Source organism: Octopus sinensis, linkage group LG26 (genome assembly GCF_006345805.1).
Source record: "Octopus sinensis linkage group LG26, ASM634580v1, whole genome shotgun sequence".
NCBI classification, from domain to species: Eukaryota; Metazoa; Mollusca; class Cephalopoda; order Octopoda; family Octopodidae; genus Octopus; species Octopus sinensis.
In genome coordinates this window covers 22,456,708-22,477,733 of record NC_043022.1, presented here as the reverse complement: position 1 = coordinate 22,477,733, position 21,026 = coordinate 22,456,708, and the positions used below count along the sequence as shown (strand labels likewise).

At 39.2% G+C, this 21,026-nt stretch overlaps 1 protein-coding gene across 3 annotated transcripts in view; it reads right to left on the bottom strand.

Moving 5' to 3' along the window:
* Positions 1 to 15,238, bottom strand: part of LOC115224726 (pre-mRNA 3' end processing protein WDR33) — an 86,948-nt gene extending 71,710 nt beyond the window's left edge. For all 3 annotated transcript variants that reach the window (XR_005003954.1, XM_036513709.1, XM_036513710.1), the window contains exon 1: positions 14,995 to 15,238. The gene's annotated coding sequence lies outside the window, so the exon portion shown is untranslated. The remainder of the gene's footprint in view (positions 1 to 14,994) is intronic.
* Positions 15,239 to 21,026: the final 5,788 nt, after the last annotated feature.

Below are 21,026 nucleotides of genomic sequence, written 5' to 3'. Positions count from 1 at the left end.
AATTGCTTCCTCCAGAGTCATATCCCAATGATGATCATATTCATCGCAAAAAATCACATGGGAAGGGAAAAAAAAAATCACTGAAAACAATCACAGTAATGAAAACATAGGAATCCAAACTTTCAGGATTGCAGGTCTGGATTCAGCAAAAAATAAAACAAAAATGATAGTGTTTTCACTATGTTGGCCACAGGAATTTCTATCAAAGAGACCTGATTAAACAAAGTTGTACATCATCTCCCTCTTTCTCTTTTATTATTCCCACTGCTACCATCAACACTACTACTTTTAATAAAACCTCATCAACACTACTACTTTTAATAAAACCTCACCAACTCTCCCTAAATTTCTGTCTCTCTTTCTCTCTCTCTTCACCACCGTCCTCACCATCTCTATGCCTACTATTACTCTCACCCCATCATGAGGAATAGTAGGAAAACTAGTGAATAGTGAGAGAGAGGGGTCTAAGTGTGACATTTCTAGTTCTTTATATTCAAATGCCAAAGTCAACTTTGCTTTTCATCCCTTCATTGTCAATTAGCATCTCAGTCAAATGATTTGCAGTATTTCTTTTGGATCTTTACATTCTGGGCTCAAATCCCTATCAGGTGAACTTTGCTTTTCATCCTTTCAGTGTGGACAAAATAAAACACCAGTTAAGTATTTGATCATACCATAAATAATGCGGTTTCTTCAATTACATGAACTAAAAGTCGGAAGGGGATGGGATAATCTACCTACATCAACTTGCTATAGTAATTGCAGGTAGTAATTTTACCTTGTCCTTATTCTTAGTGCAAGTTTTGAAGCGAGCAGTTCAATTTTAACAGCTATTTTTTCAAAGCTATATTGGAAATGACAAAGGAGTAAATTCAGCATATTTTGCTTTATGAGTCTAATAAAGACAACAATGCAACAAAAAGTGCAAGGAATATTAATGCAGTATAGGGGGATTGGACAATAAGTGTAACAGTGGTTCCAGTAATTCTGAGTCAGAAACTACAGCCTAGAAGATGAGCCTTGTTCTGGAAGATCTGTAGAGCTTGAAGAGGATGTCCTGCAAACCCTGGTGAAACAAGATCCTATTGTAACTGTTGAGGAACTAGCAGAGAAGCTTGGATTTGGTCATTCAACCATTCATTGACACCTGCATGCCATCGGAAAAGTCAGCAGATTGGGTCAATGGGTTCCTCACAAACTTTCTAAGTCTAATCATGCACAGAGAGTGAATGTGTGCTCTTTTTTGCTGTTATATCTCACAAATAAACCTTTTCTGGACCAAATAGGGACTGGTGGCGAAAAATGGGTTCTCTATAAATACCTGAAGCACCGAAGACAGTGGGTAGAGGAAGTACCCCAGGCTAGAGAAGATCTTCACCCACGTAAAGTGTTCTTATCTGTTTGATGGGATATGAAAGGTTTAGTCCACTTTAACCCAAACCAAATGATAAAAGAGATCTAGTGCAAGCAGCCTGAGTGGCTTAAGTCAGAACTAGAAGAAAAATTACCATCTTTGGTTTCAATAAGAAAGATGTTTTTACCATCAGGATAATGCTCAGTCACATGCAGCCAGGATGACCTTCCAAAGGCTGGAGCAGTTTGAATGGGAAACGATGCCCCACCCACCATATTCACAGGACATTGCACCATCTGATTATCATTTTCTAGCAGAGATATCAGGTGTTGCTCGGGGTTAAAATGGCATAGTTTGTATATATATATTACAGTTATGTTGAAACACGTGATACAGGAAAGTGCAGCATTGACAACAAAACATTTGTGGAGTAAATGATGGGCTAATTCAACTAAGCGACATGTCATGCCTCTGTTTGGAGTATTCCAGGCCCTAATCTGTCATGGAAGTTGGGGGTGATGGTATGTGATTTTTGAACGCACTGAAAAGCTGTCGGTGGATACACTCTCCTTTGAGGTAGTCAGCTTTGGTTGGCTAAGTGTATAAATGTAAAGTATTAGAAGTTGAGATCATCCAGCTACAGGAAGCCAGTGAGGTTTAGGTCTTAACATTTCCTGAATATTCTAGAAACCTTTTGACAGCTACATATCCATTATCTCTAGTCAAAAGTGATTACACTTTAATATATACACATTTGTCTACAGCCCCAGATAACGAACATACAGGAACAAAGAAATAACTCTTAAACATGAGAAACGGTAACAGCGATAATGTAGAAGTACCTTTAACCAAATCCACTCGCAAGGCTTTGGTCAGCCTAAGGCTATAGGAGACACTTGCCCAAGGTGCCACACACTGTGACTGAACCTAGAACTAACTATATGGTTGAAAAGCAAGCTTCTTACCACACAGCCACGCCTGTGCCAATATGTACAAGAATTTCATACTGCATCAAAGTAGAGACATTTTCCACACGCAAGTTATTTTTGACTTAAAATACCTGCATGTGAAGCAAGCTGGGTGTGTTTTGTGGTACTTTATTTTTAGACAAAGATCAAATGGTATTTAGTCTATCCATTGTTTTTATGGTCCATTCATACAGCCTGGCTTTCTAACCACACTTTAAAAGTGGGTCAAAGCAAAATATCACAGATAAGGGAGATCTGGTAAACTCATAGCAACATCATAAAATTACCTTTTATTAAATGCAGTGTATCTAGGTCCACATTATTTAACACTTCACCATTTAATCCAGCCATACCTGGCCCAAATATTCTACCTATTTCATGTTTAAACTGACCTGAGTCAATCTCTCATACCTACCCTATAATGTCATTCTAAAAATATACAAACACATCTTTGAAATCTTGAAGCTACAAGATAATGTATAATTCAAAACAATGTGGGACTGTGTGATAAGAAGCTTGCTTCCCAACCACATGGTTCCAGGTGTGTGTGTGTCTACCATCCCCTGGGTTTCACCACTTGACAACCTGTGTTGGTGTGTTTACATCCTTCTAACCTAGCAGTTTGGCATATGAGATCGATAGAATAAATACCAAACTTAACAATAAGTAGTGGGGTCAATTCAGTCAACAAAAAAGAAAAAATTCAAAGCAGTATCCCAACATGGCCATAGTCTAATGACAGAAACAAGTAAAAGATAAATAAACAATACATTTCAACAAAAAAACCTGAATGCTAAAGGGTTATCATAAAAACCCATGTAATTTGTGCACCTGTGTATTTTATCCAGGTGATTTTCAGGATAAAATTTGTTTTAAAAAAAGCTTCTGCTCATGTAAAATTCGTACCCAAAAGTTTTCAGAATTACCGATATAGTCAGAAGGAAAAAGGTTTTCAATTTAGTTGTATTTAGCATAATTTCACTTATGATTAGATTTTATTAAATTTTCATTATATAAAAATAATTTCTGTTTAACAGGTATCACATTGAAAGCTATTAAATTACAAAGTGTTTGTGTCATTTATAATAAACTTTATTTTACATTTCTTGCCCAAAAGAGATTATGTTCGATCTTTAGCATACTGCTGTATGTCTTCTCAAATTGCGATCACAGGAAAAGTTGTTAAGAATTACCAAAGCTGATAAATACACACAGATGTTGCAAATTAAGCTTAATTACCAATAAACATCAGTTTGGATGACACTTTACTAGACTGACAGAGGAAGGTGACCAATCAAACTGACTATGTAAAAAGAATTCTTTTCTGCCTATTCTTGTTGGAACCTTTGATATGGGGTATCGAAATTTTAACCACTTTCACACTTATAAAATGACAAGCAAACTTTAAAATTTCTCATTACCATTATTGTCAGTATGGGCAGATATTATGAATCATTTACTGCAAAGGAGAAATTAGATATGCTGAATATGCAATTTGAACATGGCAATAGAGCTGCCAGAAGGCATTTTAATGTTAATGAAGCTAATGTTTGAAATTGGGATAAACAGTACAACAAACTAAAAACTGTGCCTAGTAATAAACAGGCAAAAATAAAATGATACATCAAGATTACCCATATCAAAACATTTTTTTTCAGTCAGGAATATCCATAACACTATGTATGTCAATAGTGCTCCATTGCGATAGGTGGAAACTCAAAGCAATGTAAAATATGGCCCAGACCATGTTTACCAGCATGCACATGAGACTTCAAAAATTAGTTAACCATTTAATGGTTTTAGTAAATTTATACAGAAAATGTAAGCATTATATCGTCCTGCATATATAAAAGTCAACTTCATTATAATTATTTTTTTCTGTAAAAACCTATTCTGACATTAAATGGGTCAACTTCCGGTTTGGCTGTTTAAGCTTTGTACGTCTTTTTTCAACAAAAAAAAATTTCTAAAAAATTCTTGAAATGATCTGCTCATGTAATTTACACACCCACTAAAGTTTATTGTTATTTTTGCAAAACAAGTGCATAAATTACATGGGTTTTTATGGTTATATGTACTCTTTTGTTGATAAGAGATCTGGCTGTTATTTCTCGTATGTCTATTCATTCATAGTGGAGGCGCAATGGCCCAGTGGTTAGGGCAGCGGACTCGCAATCATAGGATCGTGGTTTCGATTCCCAGACCGGGTGTTGTGAGTGTTTATTGAGCGAAAACACCTAAAAGCTCCACGAGGCTCCGGCAGGGGATGGTGGTGATTTCTGCTGTACTCTTTCACCACAACTTTCTCTCACTCTTACTTCCTGTTTCTGTTGTACCTGTATTTCAAGGGGCCGGCCTCGTCACTCTCTGTGTCACACTGAATATCCTCGAGAACTACGTTATGGGTGAACGTGTCTGTGGAGTGCTCAGCCACTTACATGTTAATTTCACGAGCAGGCTGTTCCGTTGATTCGGATCAACCGGAACCCTCGTCGTCGGAACCGACGGAGTGCTTCCACATTCATTCATACACTGAATATTTTGCATATACAATTATTATGACAACATTGACACAGACAAATGAGATCCTCTACATAGTTGCTAGACCTGCCAGAAGTAGCAGCCAATTCTCCTTCAATCATATTTTCTTTACAATACACCCATTCTATAGAATATTTCTGAATCAGGACTGACATAGTAATGCTATGTCTTACTGCGTGAAATAAAAATGGAAGATCAGTAAGAATCCTCAAAGTTCACAATATCAGATGAACAACAGCAAAGAGAAGGATTGGTTTCCTTCTTAAGACAGAAAACACTTAAGTCCTAAACAATTATTGACTAACTATAAATCCATACATAGCACACCACACATTCCAGATTAGCAAAATACAACAATATGATAGTTCACTCAAGCCTTGTAAAATTCATAAATTGTTTCCCCAACTGAACACTATTGTCATCATCATCGTTTAACATCTGCTTTCCATGCTGGCATGGGTTGGATGGTTTGACTGAGGACTGGTGAGCCAGAGGCTGCATCAGGTTCAATCTGATCTGGCAAATTTTCTACAGCTGGATGCACTTCCTAATGCCAACCACTCAAAGAGTGTAGTGGGTGCTTTTACATGACACTGACACGAGGGCCAGTCAGGAGGTCCGGGCAATGACCATGCTTGAAAGGTGTTTTTTACGTGCTACCTGCACAGGAGCCAGTCTGGCAGCACTGGCAACAATCACGCACGAATGGTGCTTTTCACATCCCACTGGCACAGGAGTTAATCTGTGGCCCTGGGAACGATCACGCTCGTATGTGCTTATAACGTTCCACTGGCATGAATGCCAATCAGGCGGTACTGTCATTGGTCACATCAGTGATTTTCACTTGTTTTCACTTGTCTCAACAGGTCTTCAGAAGCAAAGTTCATTGTCCAATGAATGAGGGGCACTCACAAGTGGGCCAGTTACACCTCACGTTTGGATGTGCTTTTAACATTCCACTGGCACAAGCGTCAATCAGACGGTACTGCCATCAACCACATCAGCAATTTTGATTTCACTTTTGTTTTATTTTTTGCTTTAATGGATACACACATATGATGTGTGTGTCTGTAATATATATGTATATATAAATTTAAATTTAAAATAATAAGGTTGAAAAATTAAATATTAATTTGATTAATATCAATTTAAAACCAGTGGTCTAGCATATTAAAATCTGAAGATTCAGAAAAATTATATTACATACATGTAATTGGGTGTGTGTGTGCACATGCATGTGTGTAAATATGTATATGTATGTATATAATAAAATAAGGATTCAGGTAGAATCGGGTACTTGAAATGATATGCTGCACTAGGCAGGCTTGGATACACCCGTGATTCTAGACTATGGTTGCTAAGTATCAAATAGGATATTCCAGTTATGTACATAGAGATAACCAACCCTATGAATATTTAGTACTTAGGAGCTGGTCCAAAGCACACATTATGCTGAATTGTATGTTGTTGGTATACTCTAGGGTGCCCAACAAATTGTAAATCCTCTTGGTGTATTATAATCAAATGAATAATAACAGATGATAGATAATTGTCAGTTTATTACAGCTGTTCCTCATGCATTTTTTACTAGAAGAATGAGAACATTACTCCATCTCATAGTTAGCCTTGACAGACTTCAGCTACATCCCGGCTGTATTCTTAGGATATTCTTTTGTTTGTAAAATTACATTTCATCTGATGATTACAGTTTTTTGTAATGGAATTATATTCTCATTTTTCCATTACAAATGCATGAGAAACAGCTTTAATGAGCTGACAATTATCCATCATCAGCTTCATTTGATATATATATATATATATATGTATGTGTAATATTTGGGACTAATGGGTATATGTCGATTAGTTTGTTGAAATGTTGAGTAGAGAGCACTGGCACGGTTTAGGCTATCTGGTGTCATCCACAGTTGGAGTGTATTTCCGTTGGAGCTACTTCAAGAACTATGCAGTGTTAGTCAAGATCTTCTTCTTCAGCATTCACCCGGGGTGGGTTGAGCTGGCTTCATTCATCCTCAATGCTGCATCTCTCACAAACGCCGACCAGGCCTGGCAATTTGAGGTATCAGAGCTCTGGTGAACAGGAGCGTCTGATCCGGCAACCGGCGGCTTCAACCCGTCCTGTCCCTGCGTCTGTGGAAAATCTACGGCAAACAAGACGTTCTCCCAACAGGGATATACTAGCTGGGGACCGCTAGCGAATTTCCTATTCCCAAGATCCTTCAAATATTTCTCATGTATATCGCAGTCGAGATAATGATAACTGATTAAGTAACTAAAAGATGGATTTGGTATTAATCTTTATTTTGTACACCAATCATTTCAACCCATCCTGCTATTTTCCCTTATGGGTGGAACTCCATTCTACATGTTTTGTTGCATCCATTTTGCAGTCTGAGTCACATCAGGTGCATCCATACATAAGGTAGTATCTCGCTAAAGATCCCAAGTTTAGGCGGTCATGTTGTTACATGCCCTCAAGTTGGGAATGAAGCATTGCTACAATTTTCATGACTATTAACTTTGTCCGTCTCCTATTCACTTTCCCTGAAAAACATCTTTTGCTTTCTTTCTTATCTAGTTATTTGTTTACCATTTTTTATGGAAAGTTAATAGTAATGAAAATTGTAGCAATGCTTCATTCCCTAACTCAAGGGTATATAACACTAGCTTAAAAGCTGCCCTATATCAAGCAGGCAGCTTGTAAGCTAGCTCCTGCGAAGGGTTCTTGATTGGGCCTTGGGCCCAACAATGACAATTCATGCATTGAGTACAAATTAACACACTGAGTGCCAAGGGGTAATGTGTAAATCAGTCCTGTGCACCACATGTGGGTTTTTTCAAATTCGTATAGTATTTCAGTTGTATACAGTAGCTGTATACAGTTCATTTTGCAATGAGAAAACATGTATACAATATATATATATATATATATATAGCACATTTGTAAAGTGCCGTGTATACATATATTATCTACATGGCACTCAATGTGTTAAATTTTATTAAAGCTGAACAATAACAGATTGATCTTCTATCAAATTACTATTTATGTCATGTCATAATGGGTCGCAGGTAAAGGTAATGAAAAGGCCAGGCTTCCCAAAATTTCTGACATATATAATTCCATCTTGAGTCTTCTCATGCAAGTACTTGTCACCTCCTATGAATGATGATGGAAGAATGACTTGCTTTCCAGTATTGAGTAGGTTGCCATCATTTTGAACAGCATCTTGGAGGTGAATGCAGCTTTCCCCTTAAAGTTCTTATTGGTGGCATGTGATAGAGAGCAACCTCTCCATTTCGAGTTTTGCATACATATCAACCAAGAACTGGTTGAAGAGATGCTTGCATCTCAGTAAGTGATTGAGGTTGTTGACTCTTAACGTGATTCTGTAGCAATAGAAGTCTTGTGCTAAAACTATGTTTCTTATAGTTTCCTCAGGTTCAGGGTCTAATTGCTTCAGAAGGAAGTGATGGCCATCCTGCCCTTGCCAGAAATTAAGTGGATACTGGAGAGCATCATAACTCCTGTGAGTTTCAGCAACTTTCCTTTGGGATCCACTTTGTTTCTCTATCACTATGTCTCTTTTCTTCTAAGTTTTGACCTGCAATGAGTACTGATACTTCATTGGTAGCGAGTGCATTGAATCTTCTGTCATGCTCTCCAACAGTTCTCCAGTCCATCTCTCTGGAGAGCAGATTTGGACTCTTGAACATATGGATTTCTTTGGTGAAGAAATTCCTGTAATTCCAGAATTGTGCTTAGTTTCAAATCCCAAAAGAGATTATTTCTTGTCCCAGCTTGGACTTGGTGACCTAGAAAATAGATTTGGAAAAACTTCTGGGGTTCATTTGGCAGAGTATGCAGACTGCCAATCCGATGGTATACTTGTCCTTGGATTCTGAATGTGGTCTGCCATTCAGGCAGAGCTGCATTATTTGCTCCAAAAGAAATCGTTGTTGTAAGCTTTAATCTTCTTCAGGAAATCCTGGGACTCGCGGGTGGATCCAACCAACAATGATCTGAATGGTTTTGGTGGAGCTGGAAAGTCCTGGAGCTTGATCTTTCCATTGGAGCAACAAAGGCCTTGAGATTCATCCTTGAACTTCAATGCTCCACAATAGCTGCATTCTTTGTTTAGCTCCCTAACAATTACAATAGGTAGGGAGGAGTAGTCTTGATTGGTTTCATATCAAAAAGCAAGTTTCTCAAATTGGATTGCATTCTGTCCTGATCTTCTTTGCTGGACAACACTGGAAGCTCTCCTGGTTTCTGATTGCCCTAGTGATTCTGAATCCCTTACTCTTCTCATGTTGACTACATTTGGAAGCTCTCCAAGATTCAGCTTGTTCAGGCGTTTCTAATGCCCTTTCTTTCCTGTTGCCAAGAGCATTTGATGCTCGCCTGGATGCAGCTTGTTCAGGAGTTTGAGAGCCCCTAAGATTTAGAGAGATTGAGTGAATGAAAGGAGTGGAGAGAGAATGAGAGTGAAAGAAAGTGTTCTTTCCTAATGATAAAACGCCATCTCCTGAAACATGTTTGACATCACCTGGTGTCACAGGGTGATGACAGAGTGTCCTGGATCCAAAGAGATGAACTCAATATCTTGTGTGACCACCATTACTGTTAATTACAGCCTGGCATCTTCTGTACATTGAATGCACCAAATGATTGATGAAGGCCATGGGGATAGCAGCCCACACACTGTTAAAACTTGCAGTGAGTTGTGCTGCAGATGTCATATAGCTTTCTTTGAATTTCGTGTCACAGGTACTCTATGGGGTTCAAGTCCGGACTTAGGGTAGGCCATGGCAGTGTCTGGATGCTGTGCTGTTGGAGTATGGGCACAGGTGTTGTGTTGGAACACGTGATTCCAATGACAGGCAAAGTATGACAATATGAGGCCTCAACACTTGGTTGATGTAGCGAGTAGCAGTTACTCCATTGCCCCAGCCTTGGCTGATGTTTGGATGAATTGCAATATAGATTCAGTGGCAAACCAGATGGCTGCACCAGGTTCCAATCTTAATCTGGCAGAGTTTCTACAGCCCTCAGTCAAATCATCCAACCCATGCTAGCATGGAAAGCGGACATTAAATGATGATGATGATGAGTATAGTTAACAATTTGCACAGCCCAGCAGCTTCAGGAAAAGTGTCATGGGGCAAAGAGAGCTCTGCTGGTTACACAATAGAATGTCTGCACAGATGGCCATAAAAAAGTTCAAGATTTCACATATGCACAGAATTAGCAGCACAGCAATGAGCTTCAAACAAAAAGGCAACCATAACACTAACAAGCGCCATACAACTACCAAATTCCATAAAAAACAGGTCTAACAGCTGCAATATGCAGACCACTCTGTTTTTGTGGCCCTTACTCAGAAAAAGCTTCAGGCTGTCCTAGCCGTGGTAGTGAAAACACAGTAGCATAGGGTTATCTATCAATACCACAAGACTAAAATGATCATCCAATGGAATCTCACTCACTCTCTATACTTTTACTGTTGGTAATGAACAGCTGTCAGTGGTAACAGCTTTCAAATATTTGTGGAGCGATGATGTCTCTGAAGATGATAGCACTGATGACTAACATCTAGACCTGTATTAAACAGACATCAACTGTCTTTTGGAGACATTAATGCAGACTTTTACATAAGCGTCTTTTACCTCCACAAAAGGTCACTATATAATAATGCAGTCTATATCACTGCCCTATACAGATGTGAAGCTTATGTGGTCTACAGCTGTCACATCAAGTCCTTGGGCTCTTCCACATAAGTCATTTCCATTGCATCTGGGAATTACCTAACACAAGTGTGTAATGCTTGCAGAGACCAACTGCAAAAGAGCTGAGATCATCATCACCCAGTGCCAACTGCAGTGGCTGGAGCATATGATGAGGATACCCATATGTTGGCAATACCAATGAAGTGTGTACGATCAGCTATAACATGGAAAGCTGAAAGAAGTACTAAGGAGCAAACGAATAGTGCTTTAACTCTTTAGCATTCAAACCGGCCATATCCAGCCAAAATATTCCCCCAGTTTTATATTGAAACTGAGCAGATTAGGCCTCTCACACCTACCCTACAATGTCATTTTAGAACTAAACAATCACATAATTGAAATCTGTAAACTACAAGATGATAGATGATTAATTCAGCACAATATAAATAAACAAGCATCATTTTTGCCAGAATAATCTGAATACTAAAGGGTTAAGAAAGTGAAAGATTAGATCCAATGACCAGGTAGTTGCTGTTGGCAACAGTTGTGTGGGGAAAAGATTCATGTGTTGGAAATGAATGCAGACAATCAGAAGAGAACCAAGAGAGCTTGGGCAATTCCTGGACTGCCATTTAGAGCTTGACTCTACACTTTCCGAGTCTCATGTGACTTATAGAAGCCTTTCACAACCATGAGTTCCTGGGTTAAATCCCAATGCATGGTATCTAGGGCAAATGTCGTTTCCTATCGCTTAGGGTTCGCCCATACCTTCTACTCTCTTAAGTGAAAATTGGGTAAAACCTGACAAGCTTATCAGATGGATCATACAAGTAATTCAAAAGATACAAATATCTGTGGAATGCACAGCTATTTTACAAGCTAACTCAATGAGTGCGTAATTCAGTGGATCGAATAAATGAATCTTCATCAAAACAAAGATCCAGCTACCTATATATGCCTGTGTGCTCACATGTATAAGTGCTTATGCATGTACGTGCATGTCGTGTTGTCCACGTCTATATGATAATGTTACAAAGATATATATATATATATCCCTAAAAATTATCTTAGACATGTTACACGTATATGTAATATATCTAGGAGAGTAGTGTTATAAACATGTCTATAAACTAAATGTCACTGCGATGTAATATCCCTAGAATGTTACACATACACACACGAGAGGGGTGTTTATATACATATGGTTATACGATGGATCTATAAACAGAATGTATATTTTTCTTTATGAACTGATACGTAGCATATTGATTTGAATGGATGGGAAAAAAAGAAGAAAACAAGGCTAATAATAAAGCTGTAAAGATAGTATTAGATCGACAAGAATACTAACAATGATTATAATGAATGTGCGTGTGTGTATAAATATACTCTTTTACTTGTTTCAGTCATTTGACTGCGGCCATGCTGGAGCATCGCCTTTAGTCGAACAAATCGACCCCGGGACCTATTCTTTGTAAGCCCAGTACTTATTCTATCGCTCTCTTTTGCCAAACCGCTAAGTGACGGCGACGTAAACACACCAGCATCGGTTGTCAAGCAATGCTAGGGGGACAAACACAGACACACACACATATATATATATATATATATATATATATATATATATATATATATACATACATATATACGACGGGCTTCTTTCAGTTTCCGTCTACCAAATCCACTCACAAGGCTTTGGTCGGCCCGAGGCTATAGTAGAAGACACTTGCCCAAGGTGCCACGCAGTGGGACTGAACCCGGAACCATGTAGCTGGTAAGCAAGCTACTTACCACACAGCCACTCCTATATATATACATGTATATATATATATATATATAATATATATATATATATATATATATAAGGGATTAAAAAGTCCAGCTAGACACCATTAATAAAACATTTTATGTTAAACGAATTTGGTTAACTATACTTAACCATCAGGCATCAATAAATGCAAGTAGGAATAAACATCCAAGGAAATTCCTCATGTACGATGCGTAAATCCCAATATCGTTTGGAATTTCAAAAAATTCGGAGCATAAGAAAACAAAAATTGGAATCGAAAAAAATCACATCTGTAATTGGTGATTACACAATACAATACCGACGATCGTCGTCTCTGTTGTGTCAACATACTTAGATACAGAAAATATCAGCCAAATTAATATATCCGTAGATATAATTATATATATATATATATATATGGGATACGAAGACATACAATATATGAACAGAAAAACAGGGGAAACAAACGGATAGTAGAGAGAGCTATACAGAGAAAGGCACAGAAAACAAAAACCGGAACAAGGGAGTAATCCTTTAAGTGGTCGCTTGAACTACTAAAAATAGCAATCAAATCTTCATATCACAATCCCACGATCATTAAAAAAAAGAATTGAATTATGTAAAAAAAAACATCGTGGTCGGGGTTGAAATCCGGGGTCTTACTCGCTAACGGCTGAACTGGGACTACACTACTAGAAATTTAAAGAGTTTCTAATCCCGCCAAATATGAAGAAATGGTTATCTGCTTAATATTTAAAAGCGAGGAGATGTAAAGACAGGTCAAGAGTACAGAACATGTTACCCGTCGAGACAGCAGTATTATAACAGTCAACGAAGGCGCTTCTACGTGGTTGTTCGAGCAGCTAGAAATGGCAGCTAAGTCGCACACTATCGTCTAAATCAGTGGTTCTCAACCAGGGTCCATACAAGACTGTTAGGGGTCCACACTAGCAAAATAATAAATTGGGGACACAGTAGTATTCTAAGGGGCCATGAAAAGTTTTGATTTAAATGTATCTGTTGCAAGAAACTACTAGGTTTCTTTCTCTAACATTTTACATAGTTTAACCTACACAAGTGAATGAGTGAATAACAAAATAGAAATGTTGAAAGAAGGAGCTATAGGATTAGTTTTTAAACATCGAATAGCTATGGGAGTCCACTAGAACAAGTTATCAAAGGCGTCCATAGGTAAAAAATGTTTGAGAACCACTGATCTAAATAAAGGACACATTTGACAATGCATTCCACTATATACAAAAAAAAAAACTGAAAAGATGATGGTCACGATGGGAATACCCTAGATAAACAGGTCTAACCTATCAATTAAAACTGACCAAGGGTTCAACAACATGGAAGATTGTATTTTAACACCTACACAAAATGATTACATTATGCAATGTGCCCTCCAACAATGTTTCGTTTACACATTATAGGGATGTGATTTTTTTAAGATATGACTTTTATTATCAGTAGGTCAAGAAATAAATGGTACATATGTTCCAAACAGCTGATTCAATCTGTGGCTACTCGGAGTTTTTCGCTCAATGAATGGTCTTGAGCGAAAAGAATGAGTAGCTTACGGGGTGAATAACAAGCTTGTAAAGGCACTTTTTTCTTTCTCCCGTTGCTGTGTTTATGTATTATATATGTACTTTTACTCTAGTGACTTTATAAATATAGAAAAACAACGAACGATGACTAAATGAGAAAGGACTCAATACTTAGAGAGTATACAATACACATCTATCTATCAATGGATAGAGATAGATAGATAAAGAGAGGGAGGGGGGAGTAAAATACAATCAGAATTCGTCGGTACCCGAGATTTCTAGCAGATAGAAAAATTATTATTGATTGCTCTTCTGTTCGATCACTATAAAGCGTATATGTATGAAGAAAGAAAGATAGATAGATCGATATTCATATTTATTCACAGATAAGAATTTGTTTTTATGAAGTAACAAAAGAACAAAAAGCAAAACTCGTAAATAACGGGATGTATACGAGGTGATGGTGAGGACAACGAAGTATGCAATATATTAGTATGTACACACTAAATATTTGAATATATGGTGTTTCTTTTTCATTATTTTAATCTTTTTTTATGTGATTTTTTTTGGCTTTAGGTGCATATATCTGCAGGACTTCTTTTTGGTACCGATGCCAAGTATAAATTAAGATCAAGAGGATTAATACAGAACACAATCTTTTGGCGCTTGAAGCTCAATCGCATTATCTAAGCTCTCAGAAACTCTGAGTAACTGACGAAGTGATTCACCAACGAGCAACGAATAAATAAACTATATACTCCATGGAATCAGTAGTCTTTCTCCCGTTTATAGACAGACAGATAGATAGATAGTCAGACAGAGATAGACAGATAGATAGATAGATATTTAGATAGATGGATGGATAGATAGATACTTAGATAGATAGAGGGATAGATGGATAGACATATAGATAGACAGATAAGTAGATAGATAAATAGATAGATAGACAGATTGGTAGATAAATAAGTAGACGGGTAGAAAGATGGATGGATGATTGAATTCAATCACACAAAACAGTCATTAGTAAAGTGTAGAAATACTCACCTATGTAAAGGTATGGAATTGGGAGAGTATATATATCTATATATGTACAACACACACACACACACAGATTTATATATGTATGTGTATGAAAGTCCAATGAAAATGTTTATAAATGTAGGGCTGTGGTCGATGGGATTGCCGTCTCTGGAGAGGCAGACTGGACAAGTATCAACATGGCAGCCCAGTCTATAGTTTAACTGAGGAAGTTGTCACTACAGGCGTCACCTAGCGGACAAACACACGACACACGGAAGAGAGAAAACAGATAGACAGACAGGCAGAGAAAGAGAGAGAGGGAGGGGGAAAGTCAGGAGCAGATAACTTTTGTTGACCTGCTTTGACGCTTGATTTTGTTTTGTTGTTTTCTTTTATATATTTTTATTAACAAATTAGGTCAACTTTTGCAAAACGAAGAGTTAATGTCGCTGACCACTTAAAATAATCGCCGAAATCAGTCCACCACAGCTGTTTAATAAATATATATATACATAAATACACATACACACATATAAATGTAGGTATACACGCATATACTTGTGTGTGTATATATATATATATATATTTATAGAGATATAGTTAATCCCCCAAAAAAAACAAAAACGAAGAAATAACACAAGAAAGGAAAAAACAACAACGCGAGGATGTGTTGCAAGCAAAGTATTAACAGACGCTCAGGCACGGAAAGAAAGTTAGTTTTATATCGTCTGTAAAACATAAATCCGTAAAAAAAAAGCACATTCTAAGTAATAGAGCAGTATGTAAATAAAAATGTTAGATAAGGCCGGTTCATGGGATTACTCTGGGTTTCACGTCCATAAAGCACTCGGCTTTACGGCATATCATCAAACATGCTTAAGGCCTCTCTAGCGAGTGGCTTCTCTAGGATATGGAGGAGAAAAGGACCTCGCTACTCAATATCAACAACAGTATCAATAACAAGTGACACTGTTATCTTGTGGGTTCCAATAGGCCGTTCTGGAGTTAAGGATATTCCCCATATCGAGGGAGTCCTTTAGAAGCCTCACCCATCTGCTATGCCTAGTTTATGTGGGAGCCTGGATTTTCTAGGATTCTCCAAATTGTGTATGGAATCTCATTGTTTTTCAGCTGGCTAGTGACGTATCGTATTTTCTTTCCGGCATCCTGAAGGAGAATCTCAGGTTGGAGAGATGTTGTTTGAATGTGTTACCAGAGCAACCACTGTATCTCCATTGTCGAGTTTTTGAGGTGCTGTGTCTGTTGGTGTTGCTGTTAGTGTCTGTTGGTGTCTTCTTCTTCCAATCAGGACTCACGCCTTTAGCCACAAAGAATAATCTCTAATTCGAGCCTACTCTAAGCTACTAAGAATGCGTGTGGCAACTTGAAGATCCACCCACCACACGCGATAGACTCGCAGTTGCATGGGTGTGAAAGCTACGTTGTTATCCTCATTCCGTAAACGGTGGCTTTTAACGGGTGGAGAGCTGAATCCATCCTGGAGTACAGAGGATTCGCAATCTAGACTAGGGTCTGAAAGTTTATCACACCATAGTGGGTTACACCATGGTTCCTCTGCTTTGCGGCAGAAGTAGGAAGAAAGAGTGATAGAAAGTTGTGGTGAAAGAGTACAGTGGGGTTCACCCCCCCACCCCCAACGGAGCTGTGTGGTAAGTAGCTTGCTTACCAACCACATTGGTTCCAAGTTCAGTCCACTGCGTGGCACCTTGGGGAAGTGTCTTCTACTATAGCCTCAGGCCGACCAAAGCCTTGTGAGTGGATTTTGTAGGCGGAAACTGAAAGAAGCCCGTCGTATGTGTGTGTCTGTGTTTGTCCCCCCTCTCTTATAGTAAGAGGTTTAAAAGCACCACATCTGTTCAATGTCATCCCCTGTCAGGATTCCCAGACATCGATGGTTCTTGCTCTTTAGCCATTATCAATGGGAAATATCTAAGGGAGGCAGCTCTGTTCAGACCTTATCAAAGCTATAGCTTCAACAACATTGACTGATTTGTGACAGTAGCCTGCTAAGGATATGGAAATTACCATATTAGTGCCAATCAGTGTTTTAGCATTAATATTAACCAAGCACTGTTTTATAGCAGGTTAGTTAAAATATATTTGTGATATATTTCAACTGCTACAAGGCAAATTCACTGCAGTTACTGTGGGGAAAATTCTCTCTCTTTTTGTTGCTTAGATGAGATGCAGTTCAGTTTTGTGCCAGGTAGAAGCACCACTGATGCTATATTCCTGGTCCGACAACTGCAGGAGAAGTACCTAGCTAAAGATAAACCCCTCTACATAGCTTTTGTGGACTTGGAGAAAGCCTTTGACAGGGTTCCCCGATCCCTTATCTGGTGGTCGATGCGGAAACTGGAGATTGACGAATGGCTAATAAGAGCTGTACAGGCTCTATACAGAGAGGCTGTCAGCAAGGTTAGGATTGGCAATGAATATAGTGAAGAATTCCGGGTAGAAGTAGGTGTACACCAAGGCTCAGCCCTCAGTCACCTTTTATTCATCATAGTCCTCCAGGCAATAACAGAGGAATTCAAAACAGGATGCCCCTGGGAGCTCCTCTATGCTGATGACCTGGCTCTCATAGCAGAATCACTACCGGAACTAGAAAAGAAATTTCGGGTGTGGAAGCAAGGGTTAGAATCAAAGGGCCTTAGAGTAAATGTAGCAAAGACCAAAGTTATAGTAAGCAGAAAGGCGAACTCAGGACACACACCCTCGGGCAGGTGGCCCTGCTCGATCTGTAGAAAAGGTGTAGGTAGAAACTCCATAAGATGCACCCAATGTAAGCTATGGATGCATAAGAGGTGCAGCAACATTAAAGGGAAATTAACTGATAAGATAGCTTTCATGTGCGGCAGATGCACAGGGACAATAGACACCACAGACACTCAGAAAACAGATTCCATCACACTCCAGGGAGAGAAACTGGAAGTAGTTGATAGTTTCCGCTACCTGGGTGACCAAGTTAGTAGTGGAGGTGGATGCTCAGAGAGTATCACCACTAGAATACGAATAGCCTGGGCAAAGTTCAGAAAGCTCCTACCCCTACTGGCGACAAAGGGTCTCTCGCTCAGAGTGAAAGGTAGATTGTATGATGCATGTGTGTGAACTGCCATGCTTCACGGTAGTGAAACATGTGCTGTGACTGCAGAGGACATGCGTAGAAATGAAGCTAGCATGATCCGCTGGATGTGTAATGTCAGTGTGCACACACGACAGAGTGTAAGCACCCTGAGAGAAATGCTGGACATAAGAAAGCATCAGATGTGGTGTGCAAGAGCGACGCTTGCGATGGTATGGTAATGTACTGCGGATGGATGAGGAGAGATGTGTGAAGAAGTGCCACTCCCAAACAGTTGAAGGTATCAGGGGGAGAGGTAGACCCAGGAAGACATGGGATGAGGTAGTCAAGCATGACCTCAGAGCGTTGGGCCTCACTGAGGCAATGGCGAAGGACCGAGATCTCTGGAGATATGCTGTGACTGCAAAGACCCGGGCTGCTTTCTGCACCAGTTCCGCATAGCCCCTGCCCATTCAAAGTACCCTGGATCCCAGAATGTCCCGCTGTGCTTGAGGAGACCTGTTGAGTCAAGTACATGAACATGAACATGAACATCGAAATAAATATCAATGGAAATAGTAGTTGTGATACATAAAAAGCACTATCCGAACGTGGCCGTAGCCAGCGCCGACTCGACTGGCTTCTGTGCCGGTGGCACATAAAAAGCACCATCCGAACGTGGCCGATTTAGTAGCCTTTCATAGTGACATTTCCTAGCCTCTTTCTCTGCAGAGTCACTAACTGCAAGTGAACCATCATCCATGTGAATACACTTCTTTCTCATAACATCACAATTTTCCCTGGCACACTGTCTTGCAAGCCAAATCATTTCAAGCCTATAGTCCTCGTGCTGTAAGACACTGGTAAACTTCTCTCTTTCTGCTTCACTCCTGGCTAAGTATACCAGCTTCTTAGCTTCCTTTCTAGCTGCCTGATATAACTCCTTGATACCACCACCCTTCCAATCCTGTTTCTTTTCTCTAATGGCCCTTCGACTACTCTGTTCTATCACCATATCACCTTAGTCTTGGCTGGGACTTTGCCCCAACCACAAATTTGATCTGCAGCACTCAGCAAGTTGTCCCATAGGAACTTTCACTTAGCTTCTATGCTACAAGTCTGTAACTCCTTTTCCTTCTTATCATATGCTTCATTTAGGATGTCTCTAAATCTCTGACTAATCAAAGAAGTCTTAAGCTTCCACACCCTTCTAATTCCCCACATAACCATTCTACCTAAGCAGGTATCTCTGATTTTCAAGGCAGCGAGTTGGCAGAAATGTTAGCACATCGAGCAAAATGCTTAGCAGTATTTCGTCTGCCGTTACATTCTGAGTTCAAATTCCGCCGAGGTCGACTTTGCTTTTCATCCTTTTGGAGTAGATAAATTAAGTACCAGTTACACACTGGGATCGATGTAATCGACTTAATCCCTTTGTCTGTCCTTGTTTGTGCCCCGTGGGCAATAAAGAAATAGTTTAATATGGTGGTGACATAGAGAACAAAAGGAAAAAGTATCCACACTACAATATGGGGCAAAAGAACCTTGGCATTCCTTGGTAGTATCAATGGTGCAAAGGAATGTCAAAGTTCTTTTCAGGAAATGTCAAGCAATATCCTGTTTATATTTGGCACCACTGGTTGGAAGAATCCTTTAGATAGGGACTGTCTTAAACAATATTGGTCTCTCTCATGGTGGCTGACTACAACAATGCTTTATGATCCTCCTATGATATGAGAGGAGGTAAATACACTTGGCCTATCCAGCAAAATATTTATATATACTAATTCGAAAGCTTAGTTTGTTGAGAGCCTCTTTGGTGCAGTTAGTAACTCAGCTGTCTGGAATGCAGTAGGTACAAGATTTGATTCCCAACTCTTATTTTTTACTTGTTTCAGTCATTAGACTGTGGCCTGGCTGAGACAATGCCTTGAAGAGTCAACCCCATAACATAATTTCTTTAAAAGCCTGGTACTTATTCTATCAGTTTCTTTTGCCAAACCACAAGATTATGGGGATGTAAACACACCAACACCGGTTGTCAAGCAGTGGTAGGAGACAAACACATACATATAGATACATATACTCTTTTACTTGTTTCAGTCATTTGACTGCGGCCATGCTGGAACACCACCTTTAATCGAGCAAATCGACCCCAGAACTTATTCTTTGTAAGCCTAGTACTTATTCTATCGGTCTCTTTTGCCGAACCACTAAGTAACGGGGACATAAACACACCAGCATCGGTTGTCAAGCAATGCTAGGGAGACAAACACAGACACACAAACATACACACACATATATATATACATATATATGACGGTCTTCTTTTCCGTTTCCGTCTACCAAATCCATTCACAAGGCTTTGGTCAGCCTGAGGCTATAGTAGCAGACACTTGCCCAAGGTGCCATGCAGTGGGACTGAACTCGGAACCATGTGGTTGGTAAACAAGCTACTTACCACACAGCCACTCCTGCGCCTTATAAATATACAACAGGCTTCTTTCAGTTTCTATCTACTAAATCCATTCAAGGCTTTGGTTAGCCCAGGGTTATAGTAGAAGACATTTGCCCAAGGTGTTATGCAGTGGGACTGAATCCAGAACCATGTGGTTAGGAAACAATATTCTTACTATACAGCCATGCCTGTGGGCTGTTCTGTTGATTTTCTTTTCTCACACATCTTTTATATTCTGAGTTTGGAGGAAGGGTCCATGCCCATGGCCTTTGCAGGCTCTCCAATATTGGTAGTGTGAGACTATTAATGTTCTGTTTGAATTGTTGCAAGTCAACACCTGTAGGATACGAGAGACAGAAGATTCCACAGATATTATGTTCTGGAAATGACAGACTGGGCCTAGTAGTTAGGGTAGAGAAAATGGAGTTTGGACACTCCATGGGTTTTGAGTGGTGGAGAGACAAGTAGGTCGGGATTCATGAGTGGCGGAGATTCGAGACCAGACAGCGTTAG